The sequence below is a fragment of the Thermobia domestica genome, chromosome 1, assembly GCF_964235325.1.
Source record: "Thermobia domestica chromosome 1, izTheDome1.hap1.1, whole genome shotgun sequence".
Taxonomy (NCBI): domain Eukaryota; kingdom Metazoa; phylum Arthropoda; class Insecta; order Zygentoma; family Lepismatidae; genus Thermobia; species Thermobia domestica.
In genome coordinates, this window is record NC_137454.1 from 261,163,358 (window position 1) to 261,182,619 (window position 19,262).

Here is a 19,262-nt window from a genome sequence, read left to right on the forward strand (position 1 = left end):
ATCGGAAATTTGAACGTTACTTAAAATCAATTTATCTCGTAAAATTGTATTTATGCAAGTTACTTCACAATAACTTGTAATGCATAATAAATTTATATACGAGTAGTTATGTTGAAGAAATCTTTCTTTAAACTCTCCTTAATTTATACGAACAATTTCTCCAAATAAAAAGATTTTCTCTATCTCTTATTATAAACCTAAACTATAGCACATCCCATAAACTGCCGAGAATAGAAAATTGTTAGGATGGCCAGAAATGTTTTAGGACACGATTTACCATTCACGTAAGATAAACCAAATTTATTACAGTTTACATATTGCAATATTTAACACATTTGTCTTGTGTAGTAGATTGGTATTTTCCTTCGACTCAGGCCATTCATGATGTTATAAAGCTGATTCCTTTAAAATTCCATTAGTTCTGTGTATATCGCAACAATGCAATATGGAAGAGCAAAGTTATATTCATTTTAAAGTACCTTCTTTCAGCTCTGTTCTCACCCTCTCTATTTGCATTGAATTTTCCTCTCGCCCCGTCGTTGCGTATCCCAGCATCATAGAAAGACAAACCATTGTTTGAACTAAAACGCCTACAACTTTATATTCTCCTTTTTCACCCCTCTTCTTTGCAACGCACGGTTTTCATGTTTGAAAAGACTTCGCTTACACGACACGGGGAGAAGTAATCTCAGTCCACGCACTTTCACTTCTCTCTCAGAAAATAAGGGAAAGAATGAAAGGAGCTTAAGATCGAAAGAAAGAAGCGTTAACACTCTTCGCACATTTTTCTTTCTTTACACAAAAAGCGTATTAATATATATCGTAAATTTAGATACATGAAATTTTGCAAAGTATTAAAATGTTATATAGCCAATTATAAAACTTCAAATTAACCCAACCATACATTTTCAAGTAGAAAAATAAATGTCAAATTATTTCTAGTTAATCCGATTTGATGAAGAGAGTTTCACTCATGAGTAGATGAGACTTGAAACGAACTGTTTTGTTTTCTTTCTTATTCTCATTCTTGTTTTAAATTTCAAACATCTAAGGAAAACAAAAAACTCTCTCAGTTCCATAATGAACGACACCATACCGTGCACATATGAAGAGAAAACGTTAACAGGTACCAGAAAACATGCTGATGTCGGCACATTGATGAGATGGTAAATCATTACTTTATTAGACAACACTGTGTCAGAAAGCAAAGAGTCTTAGTGAACATTCGTCAGTAAGATTATTACGGATGGAAGAAGAATAAAACCACATTTCCTTTCCTGGTTTTAAAAGAATTTTCATTTAACAGATGACAACACATAAAAAAACAAATTTGACAACGGATCCCGGACAACGGACAACGGAGTCTGGGGGCAACCGCCCGCCACCAAAGGCTACCTTTATATAGGCCTATATATAAAATAGTACATTATTTTATTCTGATTTAATGTAAATCCTTATATTTCAAACTTACATTAATCGCCCTGGAGGAAATCCGACCCGTTTAAACGACTCTTCTAGATCTGCTAGTGAATGTCGTTTGTATGTAGCCACATAATATTTCCAAACTGCAAGAAATTCCTAGCACACTTAAGAAATACATTTCTATTATTTAATTTCAAGGAAAAACTGTAAATAATAATAAAGAATATAAATTTCAAGAATAAAGTATAATGCACTATACTGGAAATAGTTGTAACGCATAACGATTAACGAGTCACTTTTGAAAGTAACTAGTCTTAGAGTGCCACAGCTCGGACAAGCATTATACATGGTAAAATAGATCAGTATTCAAGTTGAAACTGAATGGGGTTAACGAGTCAAAAGATGTTATGACTTTGTGGGGTCAATAATTGGTTTAAATCGAGTAAAGGTGAGGGATTCTACGGTAGAATGAGTTTGAGGCTCGAGGAGTGCAGTGAGGTATATCATAAGTTGAGACAAATACGTGAGTAAAGCTTGAATGATATTCACCACGCGAAGAATCAATATTTTACCTCTTATTTTTTTTAAAAAAAAAAAAAACTAAACTATATAACTATGGGTTATATTCCTTCAGTTCCACTGGCTTCTCTGGAATGAAATATTCATAACAAGACAGAAATAACACTATTTTTCTTGACCACTTTTCCAAAATTGTGGTCACTAACACTGAAATTGGTTTACCATTTTTCTTTGTGAAATAGATTACCCTTTGATTATGTCTTGGCCTTGTGTTAAAAGCACGATCATATTTTTAATAATAATAATAATAATAATAATATCACTATTGTACTCAGCATTTCAAACCCTATCATAAGAATTTTGGACACCATTCTTTGTCATTTCGCTATATGGGAGATATACGAAAGAATAACAAAAATTAATGTTAAGACCGAAAAAATATACGCGTACTTTCTCTATATACAATTCAGTAAATAAAAAAAGAAGTATCCTATGGAACATAGTGAACACAAATCATGAGTAGAACTCCCTTGTAGTTATATGGGTAGCGTACGTGACTTCGGAGCGGACGATCCAGTTCGATCTCTGGTTGAAGGTCATGTGGTTCGGATCTCACATTAACCTTTACGTCCAAGTAAAGAGGCATTAAACTCCAAACCAACCAACAAACAAATAACTTAGTGATATTTTTTCTCCTACTACCATATTTTATCTAGTGAAAAGAAAGACCAAATTCCTACGACATTCCTTTCACTATCAGTGGCAAAAAAAAAAAAAAAACTTCTTTTACAAGCATCTATTAAGGAAAAACAGTATCATACATGGTGAAGACTGTTGTAAATTAAAACAAGAAGAAAAATGACTGGAAAGCGTTCGTGTAAACACTGGCGAATTGTATAACAATGCATTAAAGATAGATCACATTCTTCGTTAAAGCGATCACCAAAACAAATAGCTCCAGCCACGAGACGAAGACTCTCTGCATTTATCTTCTGTAATAGCATCCATGGCCAGTCCAAGGAGGATAATCTATGTCAATACACGAGGCGAAGCGGCGAAGCACACCACTTTCAACCCAGTCTAAAATATCGACTCAAGTGTAACGATAAACAGAAGCGTTACGAAAATGGACAATGAGTTTTCTCTATTAACTATGATGATATATATTATACATTCAAACATATATGTTTCAGAGCTACAGTTTTGGTGTGAGATTCCATGCTTCAATTTTGAGAAATACAAAAAATGAGAGCTATGAAATCTCGTTCAAACGATATTTCTACGCTCATTTTTGTTCTATTTCTCAATTTCGTTGAATTCAAAGAGAATATACTTTCAAAACTCATACTCGGAAAAGTTGTTTAGAGTTAATATTTTGTTTCACGAAAAAAAAAAAAACATACAACAAAGATATTATATACATATAATATATAATAATATATATAATATAATAATAATAATAATAATAATAATAATAATAATAATAATAATAATAATATATAATAATATTATATATAATAATATATATAATATAAAATAATAATTGATTCACTCTGTTATGCAAAAAGGTTTCTTAGTGACGATTTCAATGAAGTTGTTATTCTGGATAACATCATAAAAGAATAACGAATCAAACTGAATATAGTAAAATATATAAAGGAAATTACCAATAAAATAATGAACTTCTGCACATAGTTGCTTATACTCTGAAGATTAGTTTTTTTTTTTTTTTTTTTTTTTTTTTTTTTTTTTTTGTATGGACTTTTTAATACGTGTATATTGTTACGCATGTTTATAAATTCTTTTGTAAACAATCCATAACAAAATTGCAGAACTACCCATACTAGTTTTCTTAGTATCACAAGGAATAATTCAAGTCAAACATATTTTGCTTTGAGGGGAACAATATGTAAGCTTTTGAGAATTTGTTGAAGAGAGCATTTGTTCAGAGGTTATTAACGACGCAGCAAGTAAGAGAAGGCAATCTTTCATTATGACTGAACAAAGACTGCACTTGCATTGAAGTGTAAATTCCGCTCTGTATATAGAAAGCGAAATGAGACGATTTCCTGGCTTGCCCGCTGGTACTGTGGCTAGTGCGCGCGCCTTTAGTGGGAAAAGATTAAAAAAATTTAACCACATTATAGTAAATCAGATTCTACTTTAAAGTGCAGGTCCACATTTTATATCGCGTCGGTCTAAAAAGAGATACTACGTGGTAGTCCCGGAAGTATGCGACCTGACGTATAGATAGCAGTTGTTTGAAAATCATTACTATGGTCGAGAGTACCAACTTTATAAAGCTTAGATTTGGAGTTTGAAGATGCTATGTTGTTTAGTATTTATTTGACAGCCATCAATAATGAACGCTTTCAGTGAATCTATAAACATAGAAAAAAAAATGTTTCATCGTGTTGTGATACAACACTTTCATTTGAAAAGTTTCAGTTCAACCATACCAAAGGCGAATTAAATTCTACTCTGGGGGAGTCTACTTTTTTAACAACAATAAATTATTATTATTATTATTATTATTATTATTATTATTATTATTATTATTATTATTATTATTATTATTATTATTATTATTATTATTATTATTATTATTAGGTATTCTGCCTTTCGGCTGGTCCTGGGACTAATGAAGTTTTTTTTTTTCAATTTTAGATTTGGGCCTGGAAACGTTTCTTCCACTTTCGTCGATCTTCAGTTTCCTCTTTTAAATCTCCTATCTTTCAAATCATCGATCAGCTGTGTTGTTCTTCTTCCTATTCCTCGCTTCCCTTCCATCTTTCCTTCTATGACGGTGTGAAGAAGACAATTTCTTCGCAAGATGTGTCCAATCCAATTGGCCTTTCTACGAAGGATGGTGGCTAGAAGTGTCCTCTTCTATCCGTATTAAAACATCTTCGTTTGTTGCTCTCTCTGTCCATTTTATCTTCTCCATCTTGCTCCAACACCACATTTCGAAGCTCTCTAAATATTCCCTCTCTAACTTCCGTAATGTCAAAGTCTCTGAACCATACAGTCCACTGCTCCACATATAGCACTTGACCAACTTCTTCGTAAGTCCAATATTGAGCCTGCTAGTTAAGAGTGAGCCTGCTAGCAACAATTTCCGAAACTTTCTGCTATCATGTTTCCCTTTGGGGCTTAAAAGAATGCAGAGCTTTGCAAAAGCAATAGTTTAATTAGATTTTCTAAAGGTTGAAGGAAAAAGATTCACGAAGCAAACCAATATAACATTTGTGAAGTAGGGAAGAAAACAGAAGCCAGGAGGAGAGAGGAACATTTTCTTCCTAGATAACACTTGTGACATAATACTTTGTTTCGTTCCATGCATCAGTGTTGTCAGGGGTAAAGAATATTGTCACATCTCACTTTGAAGTGTTTCAGTGTGATTGTTTATTTTGATGGTTATTGGTGCACCCTCCCTCAATCCTGGATCCGTCCCTGTATGCATCGTTTATCGTTTGTAGTTGATAGTGAAATAGAAACAGAAATTTAGTCTCCTTTTCCACTTTATAAACTACAACAGCAAAAAGAAAGAGAATGCCAGTAATTTGTTGATCGACTTACTGTTCAACATCCGCTTTAGCATCGATGTTATATGAAATGTGAACCTATAATATAACGTGGGTTCAAAATCGCATGCGCTCCCACCGAGAATCGAACTGAGTTGCTCACTCCAAGTTCACTGTTTCATTAAATTTACCATCAATAAAGGCTCTGTAAGTTCACAGTGGATGATCAAGTTGAGGCCTTTTCGGGATAGTTATTTTTGCACGTTGAGATATGACGGATGTTGAAGACAAGCGGTCAGTTTTCCTTTCGTTGTGCTTAACATGAGCTAGTTCAACTTTCCGATTGACCATTACAAACTAACATGATATGGAACCGAACTTAAGACCCTTGAGACCAAACGTGAGCGCTCTACAAATCAGTCACTATTTTCTGTTTAACAAGTAAAGCACAAAACAGAACTTGGTAAAATAACGTAGATAATGCCGATTAAACTTATTCAAGGTTTTGCAGGTTTTCATCAACCCGATTTATATATCTTCCTTTCGTGCTGAAGAAAGTATAGCTCTATACCTGTATACATTATGAAAAAGTTAAATAAAAAGAAAGTGCTCTTGAGGGGTATCAAGGACATAGGGATAGAAGATAATATTCTTTCGTGTGTGAAGGAAGAGAAGTGTTTTCGTGAGGGAGAAATAATCGAAAAAAAGAGGGGAGATGGAAAAGGGATTGTGGATCGAGGCAGAAACGAAACAGAGGACTTAAACCCAAAATCGTTAATGGTTAAGTGTGGAGCCATGTCAGAGGGACCCGAACATTTCAAGTAGAGCTGCAGCGCACAGTCCCTTGTCTTCCACCAGACTTGCTACGTAGCCAAGCACAATAGATTCCTCTTTACACGCGCAGTGTATCCACAGAAAGAAACGAATCTTCTCTATATATATCCAACTTAAACGAAAAAAACAATATTCATATGTAAACATTTCTTTACTCAATATATATCTTTTTTTTATCAATATTGCATTTTTTCATTGTTTGTAAGAATATGTTTATGCTAAAAGAATGAATTATAATTCAACTACTCTCTTAGAGCCTTCTGCTTAAAAATAAATAAATAAATAAATAACGGTTGATTTGGTGGATACCACATAATGAACACGTAGGGATTATGACAAATTTTAGGAAGGCATATTTGTTATAGTTGTTGATATAATTCTCGCAAAGATGTTTAACTCTTCCCAGCTGCTCTGGAAATATATCAAGTCTCGAATAAATGTCAATCTATTTTCTCATCACAGTATAAACAGTACTTTAATGTAAACGTTGTATCATGATATTTTATCTCTTGGCAATTCTTTTGATGAGATAATCAATACTTAAATAAATATGTTAGTATACTTTAAACGAACTCCTGTCTATTTATACTCATACTCAAGTCTCTCTTGGCACTTTTTGAAAGTCAATGCACGTGTAATGCAATATTGTTAGGTCGAGCTCAACATTTACACACACACACACACACACACACACACACACACACATATATATATATATATATATATATATATATATATATATATATATATATATATATATATATATATATATATATATATATATATATCACGAAAATCAAATCCTGATTCCAGTGTGCCATTTAAACATGTAAAATATAAATTATGAATAAGATGTAAACCACTCGATGTAGAGCTATTATTTCTTCTTGTGTGCTTCGAAAAACAGTGTTATTCATTCTAATACACGCGAAAATCATATCACTTTTTTTTCGCATTCAAACAGTATCGTAATTTGCGAATGGCAGAGTTCAATCCCCCTCTGAGTTTCAGTAATGCATATACCTAGGTATTTTAATTAATTTATTTATTATTAAGTATTCTGCCTTTTGGCAGGTCCTGAGACTAAAGAGTTTTTTTTTTGTTTGTTTGTTTGTTTAGATTTAGACCTGGATATGTTTCTTCCACGTTTTTCGATCTTCAGCTTCCTCTTCTAACTTCCAATATTTTCTTCTGTTTCTCAAATCATCGATCAGTTGTGTTCTTCTTCTTCCTATTCCTCGCTTCCCTTCCATCTTTCCATCTATGACGGTATGAAGAAGACAATTTCTTCGCAAGGTGTGTCCAATCCAATTGGCCTTCCAACAAAGGATGCTGGCTAGAAGTGTCCTCTTCTATCCGTATTAAAACATCTTCGTTTGTTGCTCTCTCTGTCCATTTTATCTTCTCCATCTTGCTCCAACACCACATTTCGAAGCTCTCTAAATATTTCTTCTCCAACTTCCGTAATGTCTAAGTCTTTGAACCATACAGTCCAATAATCCAGATATAACACTCGACCAACTTCTTCTTAAGTCCAATATTGATCTGCTAGTTAAAAGTGATCTTTTCTTGTTGAAAGCTTCTTTGGCTATGGCAATTCTTGACCTGATCTCTTTGGTGCAGTAAGCGTTTCTTGTCAAAATACTTCCCACATACTTGAAAATTAGTTCTATACGAATATACAAAAAAAAAAAAAAAAAAAAATGATATTCTTATGTCAATAGAGAAACCCTCCCCTCTTCAGCGAAATCTGAAATGACGCTGCTGCACACACAAATCATATTTCCTCGTAAGTTTTACAAGAAACTGCACAATATTACTTTAACATTACTTTGAGCTCTAGTTACCACAGTGAAAACAAATTCTGTTTATATATATATATGTCGACTCTCTCTAACTAACTTTGGTTCAAGGCCGGTTGACAAAAAGCTTTCATTGACTTCTGTCCTTAACCCACTGGATCCAGTTTTTACTTTGTATTCCTATTTCTGCGATGCTAACCATGAAATAATTATATCACTTGAATTCAAAAGTTAATAGGCATCTAAAATAGAAAATCACTATACTAACGTGAAACTAATATACTAATGTCAATAGCAAAGTGGTTGTGGACACAGTATAGTGGACCTGCGAGTTACGAACCTTTTGTTTTCCGAGCAATTCGGCTTACAAAGGTTCTGCGAACAATTCGTTCCTCAGCTTGTGAACATTTCGGAATAGGAACGCCTGCGTTTTGTGAACAATTCTTTCCTCAGCTTATGAACAACATTTGGAAATAGGAACGCCTGAACTGACAACTCTACGTGCCTAGGAGTGTTTTTGCGCATTCGCCCTAAACATTATTTGTCAGAGTTCTGTGTTCGAAAATATTTTTTTGTGTTTTATACTTTTCATACTGTTTTGTTTAATTTGCCTTTTAAAAGGATAATATTATTGAATTGATTTTATATTCTTCATCACAGAAAAACATTAAAAATTTAAAAAAAAAACAATACTACTAAACACAAACAACCTATCTACTGAGCAAAACAATATATTCACATTAATAAACTACATACGTGTGACAGTTTTGCCAACTAACACTTTGGCTTTATCAGACACTATCAAGTGATGATAATGTCTGATGAAGCCAAACTGTTAGTTGGCAAACTGTCAAACGTATGTAGTTTATTAATGTGAATATATTGTTTTGTTTAGCAAATAGTTTGTTTGTGTTTAATTATATACAAAACAAAGCTTCTACTTATGGAAAATATAATACCACGTTTCTCTGGCTAGAAGAATTAATTGCATTCACATTAATTTCAATGGGAAAATTCATTTCGATTTATGAATATTTCGGTTTACTAACAGTTACGGCACAGATTAAGTTCGTAATTCGAAGGACCACTGTAAATGACTGACATTGTTATACAGTTAAACAATTACTCTTATATATATATAAAAAAAAGGTACATACCACATACTTTTCTATTAAATTTCTCAGTCCCATTTTTAAAAACTAAACTATCTATCGCGCCATTCTCATGAAATATGAACATTTATTTATGAAATATGAACAAAATCTGTTTTCGAGAAAATCGCATAAATTTTAATTTCTTACTCAAACTAAGTAGTACTTAACTAGTACTTTGGGTGTAGGAGGAAATACGAAGAAGTCCCTGGAAAAATCTAGTCATTTTGTAATAAAACGTATAGTTGAGTGGAGGACAAATAAAACGAAAAATGAAGATTCTTAAAAAATAAAATAAAACAATTAGCGTAATTAAAATTTTAAAGTTAATCTAGTTAATGCATTAAATTTGAAGTAGGATAATCTTTACTAGTAGGCGAGTTCCGTTTAAGAGCTTAAGTATAAACATAAAGTATATATTTTAACCTTTTATAAAAGAGTTATAAGTATTACTGTTATTTTAGTTTATATATAAAAGAAATTATGTAGGGTTAATATATATACGTAAGGTTAAACGAAACAAAAACATACACTCTAATTTTCATTAGCTTGAAATGTAAGTAAGTGTACAACTTTAAAAATTAACTTTTTTCTATCTGTGAATACTACTAATTTTATCTGAGATGTTTTCAGAAAATTTTACTTTTGATTTTTTTTTTTTTACATTTTTTTTCCCACTATAATCACTTTATTCTGCACACATTGTTTCCAGAAATCTAAAGTCATTAAATACACAATAATATATTTTTTTTTGAGAGTTTGGTGAGAGGAGAGTGATTACAAAAGGAAAATTTCGTCCAAAGCTTTTCCCGGAGGGAGAGTTCCTAGCATCGCTGCTACGTTCCCTCTTTGCACAGCCATACTTATCCTTTGTATAAGGTAGGATGAAGCTCGGGTGTCTCCTGTGTTAATAGATATACGGTGTCCAACTTCATTAATGAAGTTTAGACCTTCCTGACCCCAGGACCCACAAGTTTCAATGGCTATGGTGACGAAGTGGTATTTGTCCAACAGGTTGCTATACTTTCGTCTCTTTTCATATTCTCTGCGAGTTGCAACCGTCCCAGCTTTTGTCGAAGATGAAGGAAGATTAGAGGGGGCTAGGGTATCGGTACAAGTGAAATCCCATATTAAAGCCTTCCCTCGTTTCCAAGGCACCAAAGACATTCCATCAGGTCTCTTGCCATCAGAGCGACTACACCCCATTGGCTCTCTCACGGAAGGCGTTCCAGAGGATATGAGGGCTCTCATAATGAGATCGTTAACAGTGGAGTGTCGAGAGTATCTGCCAGCACTGTGAACACATGATAGGCCATGTATACCTTTCTTACCCACTAAACTTCCGCAAGCAGGGCACTGGTGTTGTTCACAGACATCTGCTCCCAAACGTAACGCACAAGCGATTCGGAAACTTTCGTCGGGAAGATGCAGCCCTAGGGAAGAAGATGGGATAGCTTGTAACCAGGCACCTGCTTCAGGGGAAGAAGTGGCAAGAAGACGTGCCTTATCTTCAGGATTGGTGGAGGACTGAAGAATAGAAGATAATCTGGAGTCTATAAGAGGAGCGTCCCATGAAGTTTGAAAACTTCTCTTATCGAAATCAGGTAGATCGAGTCCGCCGCACGATATCCACTGGGAGATACAATCATTTATCTCAGCTTCTGAATCCTGATGAATATCCTGGCGAAGAAGAGAAGTGATCAAAGGCATAGAGCTATACATGGATGAAAGGAAAGATGGAGTAGCCAAGTCAAGGGCTCGACGAATTCCTAGACCTCCGTGATCCACAGGGAGAGATGCTTGTAGCCATGCCTTTTTGATTATAGCTGGTAATTACAGTAAATGTTATTGCTCGTGTGTTTCAACACACGAAGGAAAACAAATATGAACCGAAATTTCATTGTAGCGGTTCTAGGAGTGAACACGAGTGAGTCTGACTTGGACAGGTTGTTGATGGGAATTAAAATGTATGCGCTCTTGCTAAGCAAGCATACCCATGGTAATACTATTGCACGATTTAGCTAATAGGTTTGCATAATATCACTCGGTTGAAGGAAACCATTTGCACATATGAAATGATAAAAGCATTTCGAAAACATGCACATTTTATTACTATAAAGTCTAGCACGAATAGATACGCTACAATTAATAACCAAAACATTCATATATATTAAATAAATCTCCATGAATTCCTAGTTTGTTTCCTAATGTAATATTAAGTATGTATCAAATAATTTAAACATTTCTGTAGTTGATAGTGGCTTTCAAAATTTTTCACGATTTCTTGTAAATCTTAAGGTTTTAATTTTGAAATAGACCTACCCAATAGATTTACACAAGCCTGAAGAGCCAAAAGAAATAAGGATATTTGTGCCCAAATGTACATCAATACTCCACGGAAGTTTAGTTGAAATTGGTTACTGTTAAACGCAAGGAAAATAATAAATACATACATACATACATACATACATACATACATAAATAAAATTAGTAAGCAAAAGTTACTAACTAAACCTGTAGAATACAGATTCTACATTTGTTCACAATACACACAAACCCCATTTTTCACATTTTTCATATTTTACGTTATATTACACCACTTATTCAACATAATTTTTACCATAAACTTCAAAAGTCATTCAAATATGTGGCTACAGGTTCATTACCTTCCTTCAAATACCAGTTGACATGGCGAGAACGTTGCACGTAAGGTAATCCACATTGCAGCACTGCTTAGGAGTCACATCTTGCATAGTGTGAATGAGGAAGACCCAGGCAAAGCTTACTCAGGATGGCTGGCCTGAAAAAGCTGTTACACTTTTTCGATCTAGTGTCCCCAACGGGAATCGAACCCGGGACCGCTCTCACCAAAGGCGAGAGTATTAGCGACTACGCTACGCGGGGCCACATTTTTTTCTAAGTTCTATTGTGATATTGTTAATATACAAAATGTAAATGAAGGTATTTGCAGAACATAGTATAAAACATTTACTAAAATGTTTTAAAAGATGACTAGAGAAATAGTAATTTTTAAAATATTAAGAAAAGGTGAAGATCCTGAGTAAGATGAAATCTTCGAAACATTTCATCTTTCAACCGTTTCCAAAAAAAAAGAAAAAGAAAAAGAAAAAAAGAAAGAAAGGTAAGTTCATAAAATTATCTTACCTTGACTACTACTTATGAACTTTTATGGCTTAAGATAATTAAATTTATATAGCTATTAGTAAATAGCTTAATTTCAAAAAACGAACTACATATTTAAAAAAAATCTCTAAAGGTCTATCACAATCTACGAAGACACTATACTCACATGAGGGTAAACCCATTCATGAAGATATTTTATATAAAACAAAACTAGCAGACAGTGTCCTACATTGGAAATGGAACATGAGAAATTTTCTTGGAAACAGTGTTTAAGCATTTTGTTTTTCTTACCGAACAACAATATTCTCATTGTTGATTCAACACGAATTTAATAATTCACATAACACACGGGTGTGTAGAAAATAACGTTTTAATCTGAAAAGGTGAATTTCAATTATTTGCTATTATTTTTCATGTCCACTAATACGAATGTGATAAACTGACAATGAATTATTAATATACAAGATTTTAAGTTATTAAAGTGTACTCTACATACGAAAGAGCAATGGAATGGAAGCAAATGGTAAACATGTGAACAAGACTGGTAAAAATACAATTGTTAATCCAACAACCTTGATTTGGGGAAGTGAGTGCGATTTCCTTAATCCCTATTTTACTAGGTTACTTGTGCGGTAGCTGTTTCTTACATCACTCATTTTTTAGAACTACTGCTCATAGCACTAACCATCCTGATGGAAGAATTCAAAAAATTCTTGCTAGTTACACCAGGGAAATAGCAATATTTATACATACTCGTAGTAGAAGCTGTAGACGTTCCACTTAATATCTCTTTCTCAACCAAGTTATTCGCTAAAGTCCTTTACACATTATGGAATTTCCATGTTAAATTGCATACAGTATGAACATCCATGAACATTACTCAATACAAATAGTTTGCAAAATTAGAAGAATTGGAATAGCAGAGGATAGTATTGGGACAGGTTGTATGCAATGATTGTAAAATGTATAAGGACCTTTACTCTATACATTCTTAGGAATACTAGTTCCCTAGAAGCAATAAAAATCAGATTGTAGCAAGGATGGGGTAGACGAAGGTTCACCACATGCTCCCAAAGCAAATTTATTAAGTGTTAGCAACATCTTCAACAACATTGGGTATATTTTACAATCTTGTCCATCACAATTATACAAGTAAATAAACATTTCACTTTAATATTAAACTTCCATGACAAATTTATCTTTTGTCAATGGACGTTCCCAACATTACATCTCTAATAGAATCTAACCCTACCTCACCACTTTCAAAAAAAAAAAAAAAAAAAAAAAAAAAAAGTATGTGTTATTGGAAGGAACCACCCTATACGGATAATGAAGAAATATTTTGAAAAAATACATTACAGTGAAATAAATATTACGTATGTGTGACGGATATTGATCTTTTGTGCCCACTTGTGCTGTGCTGTGGCTACTTAACGAGCTACACACACCGCCAACATAATTAATATAATAAATTCTGAGTACTTTTACTTTAAGAAGTTCTAGAAGTAAGTAAGTGATCATGTGCACTAGTAGCCTACATACAGCAGAGTTTCCAGTCGGAACATTTGTCCACCTCGAATGTCCCTTCCATTGCTCGTGTGGTTGTGTTAATAAGGAGAGAACTTGAGAGTGTCTACATAAGCAGATGTTTTGGCCTGTGGTGTGGAGGCCCTTCCAAAATGCGCCAGTTGTTGTTCACGACGGGTTGTGCAAAGTTGCCTTCCCAAAAGCAGCTGGTCCCTTCAAAGAAATGCCTCTTTGCTTCTTTTCTTTGTCGGAAGAGGTAAAGGGGAGAATTGGAGCAGACTGGGCTGAGTTCGTGAAGCAATGGGATGTGGCGGATATCGATTTGTTGACGTCATACCAGAAAGAGGTTCGTATCTGACCTCAGCTGTTTTCTCAAATAGGTATGTTTTTTCATTCCACTATTTTTATTTTCGACTACTGTCTCTTTTCATTCGTATGTGTGAACTCTCTTTCTTATTCTCTTCTTTCCTTCGTTTTTCGATTTCTTTGAATCTCTTCTGTGCTGATTTTTGAAAGATGAAACTTATTGCAAGCTTATGTAAGCACTGGAAACCATCTTCACATTTTCAACAATGTGCTACCGTGATATTAATTTTTTCACCACCTGAACCAACTACTTTGGAAAACATATATGTCTCTAAATAAAATTGCTATAGAAATAACAAAAAGGTAATAAAAATAGAATATGAATCTGCATTAATAAGGCATTTAAGTCATCATGTTTGTGCACATCTTAGTATATTTAGTTTCAAAGGCTTTTAATCTTAAGAATGAATGAAATTGTAGAACAGAACTTACAAGTATTGAGCACCGCTTATCAGGATAAGTAAGTTGGAAACCTGTCACTGTAGCCTAATTCGAAATGGGATAGGATGCCTTCTTATTATGAATTATATATTGTATTGTGTATTTAGTAAGGTTGAGTGTTCTGTTGATGGTGAAAAGAACACGATGATGTAACCACTTTATGCAGTTCAAGACCGTATTTTTTTCTATCTAAAATGGCTGTCTTTTAAAATAAATTGAAAGTTTTTCTTGATATTTCCTGTAAATAGTAAAGCATTCTGATCGTAACAACTCGTACATAGATAACCTCATGATGCATTAGCAAATCTCTATGAAAGGCAAAGTGTTATTAATTTATAATATCTGGATCTACGTACTTCCGGTAACGGCCTGGCATTTCTTCGCACAACTGCAATAATAATAAGACCTATAGTAACAGTTAGTTGAAAAGCAAAGAATGGCTCAAGTTAGGGAGGAAGAAACACCAAAACACGCGCGAAGTTCAAGATTCGACTTGAGTTACTTGATGATTAATAGAGTATCGAAAAAGCTCGCGTAAAGCCAATACATATGCCCAGTGGCGTATTTACGATTTTGTTTCGGGTGGGGCTTTGCTAACTTTTGGGGGGGCTTTGCCTGAAAATGTGAAAATTCTGCAAGATATTTCATATACTTTACTATAGTAAGTACGATTTCGGGGGGGCTTAAGCCCGGAAGACCCCCCTAAATACGCCACTGAATAATTGTGTCTAGTTGGGTATTGTCTTGTCAGTGTATTTTTCATTCATCTTTGTACCAAATCACGTACCCACAAATAAGATGAACGGTATTTCAACCAAGATTAGACTAATTTCGGAACTGTGAAGGAAAATATATAAGCGAAAAGGAGGGAGATAAGTAAAGAAGAACAATACTCCTTAGAAAAGAAGTGACGGAAAACTTTTTCATCATTGGCAAAAAGTTATTAAACATGAAAGAGGATGTAACCATAGGATCCTGTCTAAATCCAGTGCAGTCATGCAATGGAAGAATATCATAGAAAGAAAGGATTGCTTAAACCATCGTGGTTTCAAAAAAATGTTATGCAGTAGAAATTTCTTACGACAAGGGGAGTGATGTGGATGATGCGATTAAACATTTTTTTTTTATCACAAATATCCAGGACAAAATAGCTACAGTGATACTGACAGAAAAAGAAGTAGAGAAAGGAGTAAGGAAACATAATGGAAAACTGGAAGATAAAATGTCACGTATAGGAAAAAGGGAAAAGCTACCGAAAGGATCAATATCATAGCGAACAATAGTATTAAAACCTATAGAAAAGGAGACAGCAAGAATTCGAATTTTACCAACAGTAGTAGAAGAAGAAACAACAGAGATTATAAACACGAAGAAGAACTTGTAAATTGCAAGAATTGTTAGGTGTATTAGATATAGGAGAAGCGAACCCTTTTTCGACTGTCGGGACTTTTAAGTCCCATTTTCTTTGCTCATACAATAATTTCTCGTGTGTGTGTTACAATGTCGAAGCCTATTCGCCTAACGGGACTCTTCAGTCCCCTTTCCCCTCAGTTTTGTTGAGCAAAAATAGAAACAAAATTTATATCTATATAGTTTAATGTATCCTCAATTTACTATAATTTACTATCATATCAAATTATATTAAGAAAAATATAATTCAATCGGAAAAGGGTTGAATGACAGACTAAAACTCACAAAGACGATGCAAGACTGAAAAGAGGAAGGAATGCTTTGTATAAACATATGCAGGATACTGAAGGACACTGGGAATTAATTGTGATTCTAAAACAAATCATTTAAAACAAAAGGTTGGGTTAGATTTGGATTTGAGTTGAGTTGATTTTGAGTTTTACGTCCCGTTCAGCAGTGAAGCTATATGAGACGTGGATCTACTGATTAACGTGGAATCCGAACCACATGAGCTCCCGCCGGGAATCGAACCCAGGTCTACCGCGCCAAAGGTGGATTTGTATTTGAAAAAATGAAATGAAATCTTTAAGTTTTACGTCCCACGGTTATGCCGGTTAGGCTAAAGGAGACGGTGATGATGAGTAATGAATGAAATGGTGGAATGAAGAAAGTGGGAGGAAACGGGAGTACCCCGAGAAAACCCACGCACACGGTGTTTGTCCACCACAAAGTTCACTTGGCGGAGGCTGGGATCGAACCCGGGACCCCAAGCGCCAGAGGTGAACGCTCTACCACTGAGCCACCGCGGCCCCCCAGGATTTGTATTTGAGTTTAGTGTCTCGTTCAGTAGCAAGGTTATATAAGGCGTGAATCTACAGCTTAATGTGGGATCTGGATCTGAACCGCATAATATCGCGCTGGAAATAGAATTCAGGTCTCCTGTCCCGCGTGCGCTATCCATATACTAAATTAACCACGAGGAATCTTATTTTAGAAAGGTGAGCAAATAGAAAGAAGCAAGGAAAATATAAAAAACAAATTTCTCGGAAAAACAATGAATTGGAATGGAAACCCAATCATTGATAGAGAATGCGAGAAAATGCTAGCGAAAGAAGAAAAATCAATAAGAAAGAATATCGACTTCATTCCAAGTGTTACGTTTCTTAGGCATTGAGTACAAGCGATGTTGAGTGGAGGTTGTCAGAAATGTAAGAAAAATGAAAGATTTCTGTCGAACTGTAAGGAGGAGGTATATTCCTTTCAGAATTGAAACCACCCGTAACTAGTTTTCATAAGAATTGCGTATTATCTTGCTAGTGGATTTATATATGAAATCGGCGTTGTACTGTATGTAGCCATTTAACAACAAAACGCCTGAATCATTTGAAATCAATTTTTGAACATACTTGGATAGAGGTGGTTTCTTCATCATTTCATTTTGATAGTCAACAAACCTTAAGTTGAGATAATTGTTAATCAAAGTATCCATTGCATTACAAGGATACTTATCATTCACTTCAAGTGCATTAATGTTGAACCCTACATTTTAAACAAATCTTTGAAATCTAAGCAGTTAATAAGACGGAATTTTGCGAAACACAAAGGAGAAAGAAAAGATTGATTTGCTTTACTCTCTTCCATAAACTTTATTTTTCCAATGAGAAGAATGAGCGCTTCTTCTATAAATGCATAAAATCAGATAAAAGGTCAAGGATGTCGTGACAATCGCGACCTGCGAAATTGCGATCACCTGAAAGCGTAAAAATATTATTGACATTCCCTAGTTTCAAATTAATATTATTGTACAAAAATAACAACATTAATAATAAAGTACCGACTGTTCACATATAAGACTGGCAAAATAGTCGGAAACCCGAAATAATGCACAACTATTTTGATGTATTTAAAATCAGGTCTGTTGATCTTCAGTTCACGGTATTTTCTTTTTGACACTTGCTTATCTTGTACTATTATTATATACAAGAAATGAACAATGAGGTATCAGCATCATTATGTGTTGATAATTTCACCGGAGATTGTGCATTATCAGCTTCTGAACATAGGTTAAAACTCTCAGAAATTTTCTGAAGTCATCAGTACATTCGTACTTTGGAACGATTGTCTCAATCCTCTCATCCATCTGTGTGTATCGTTTCCTTCTTCTTCTTCTTCTTCTTCTTCTTCTTCTTCTTTTTTTTTTTTTTAAATTCTTTTTAGGTTAAGTTCCATTCTCATAAATTCACGTTTGTGTTTTCTGCTTTCGACTTGACGTAGGAAATCAAATCTTGAAACTTCAGATGGAACCTACCGGGAAACGCGTTTCTATTATTATTTCATGCTTCTACTGTGTCTCCACTGGTAGCAAGTCCACATATCCACAGGAATATATTCGCTTTCCAGCCATTCGTGTACAAAATAATCCAAAATTCTTCTAACTTCTCATTAGCAGGAGTTCCATCATGGATGAATAACCAGCCTTCATGTAGAAGTACGTTCGTTTCGTTCTTGATGCTCTAGAGGTCAGCATGAATGTTATCAATTTGTATACAGAGATAAATTGTTTATTCCAACTTTTAAACGCGTTGCAAACCACTTGAAGATTTTATTGGCCACTGACTGACGGTTTCTGCAAGATCCAATCGTTCGGTTTTGTTAACAAAAGACAATATATAATGTGCCGTTGTATATGTATGAGTTTGGAAACTTCGGTACTCAACAGTTTTCGGCTAGTACTTGGCCATAATGTCAAATATGTCCTTTTTTATTTATTGAAGAAGTATAAGAAGATGGTTAACAACGTGGCTGCAATTGTCACAATTCATATTTTTGAAATGACCCTCAAAAGAAAGTGCTCACAATTGTCTTGGGTTTTCACATAATTGGAATTGTCGCAATTGACAAATATTTAGGTCAAGATACATATCAACCAATCTAACGTGCATATTCGTAGTCTTTAATCATTGCTAACAGTTAGATATTGCTCCTGTAATTTTGTTTAGTAGCGTATATGTAGGCTACATTCATTAATTAGTAACCTCCTGATGGAAGTTTGCCTACCTTTATTCGATTTCCGAATTATAAAGAAATATGTAACAATAGCCCTGAACTGTTCCTGATGTTCT

At 34.3% G+C, this 19,262-nt stretch overlaps 1 protein-coding gene across 2 annotated transcripts in view; it reads right to left on the reverse strand.

Annotated features, from left to right (window-relative positions):
- The window catches only part of Cad87A (cadherin 87A), an 890,323-nt gene that overhangs the window by 501,572 nt on the left and 369,489 nt on the right, over window positions 1-19,262 (reverse strand). The window lies entirely within an intron of this gene.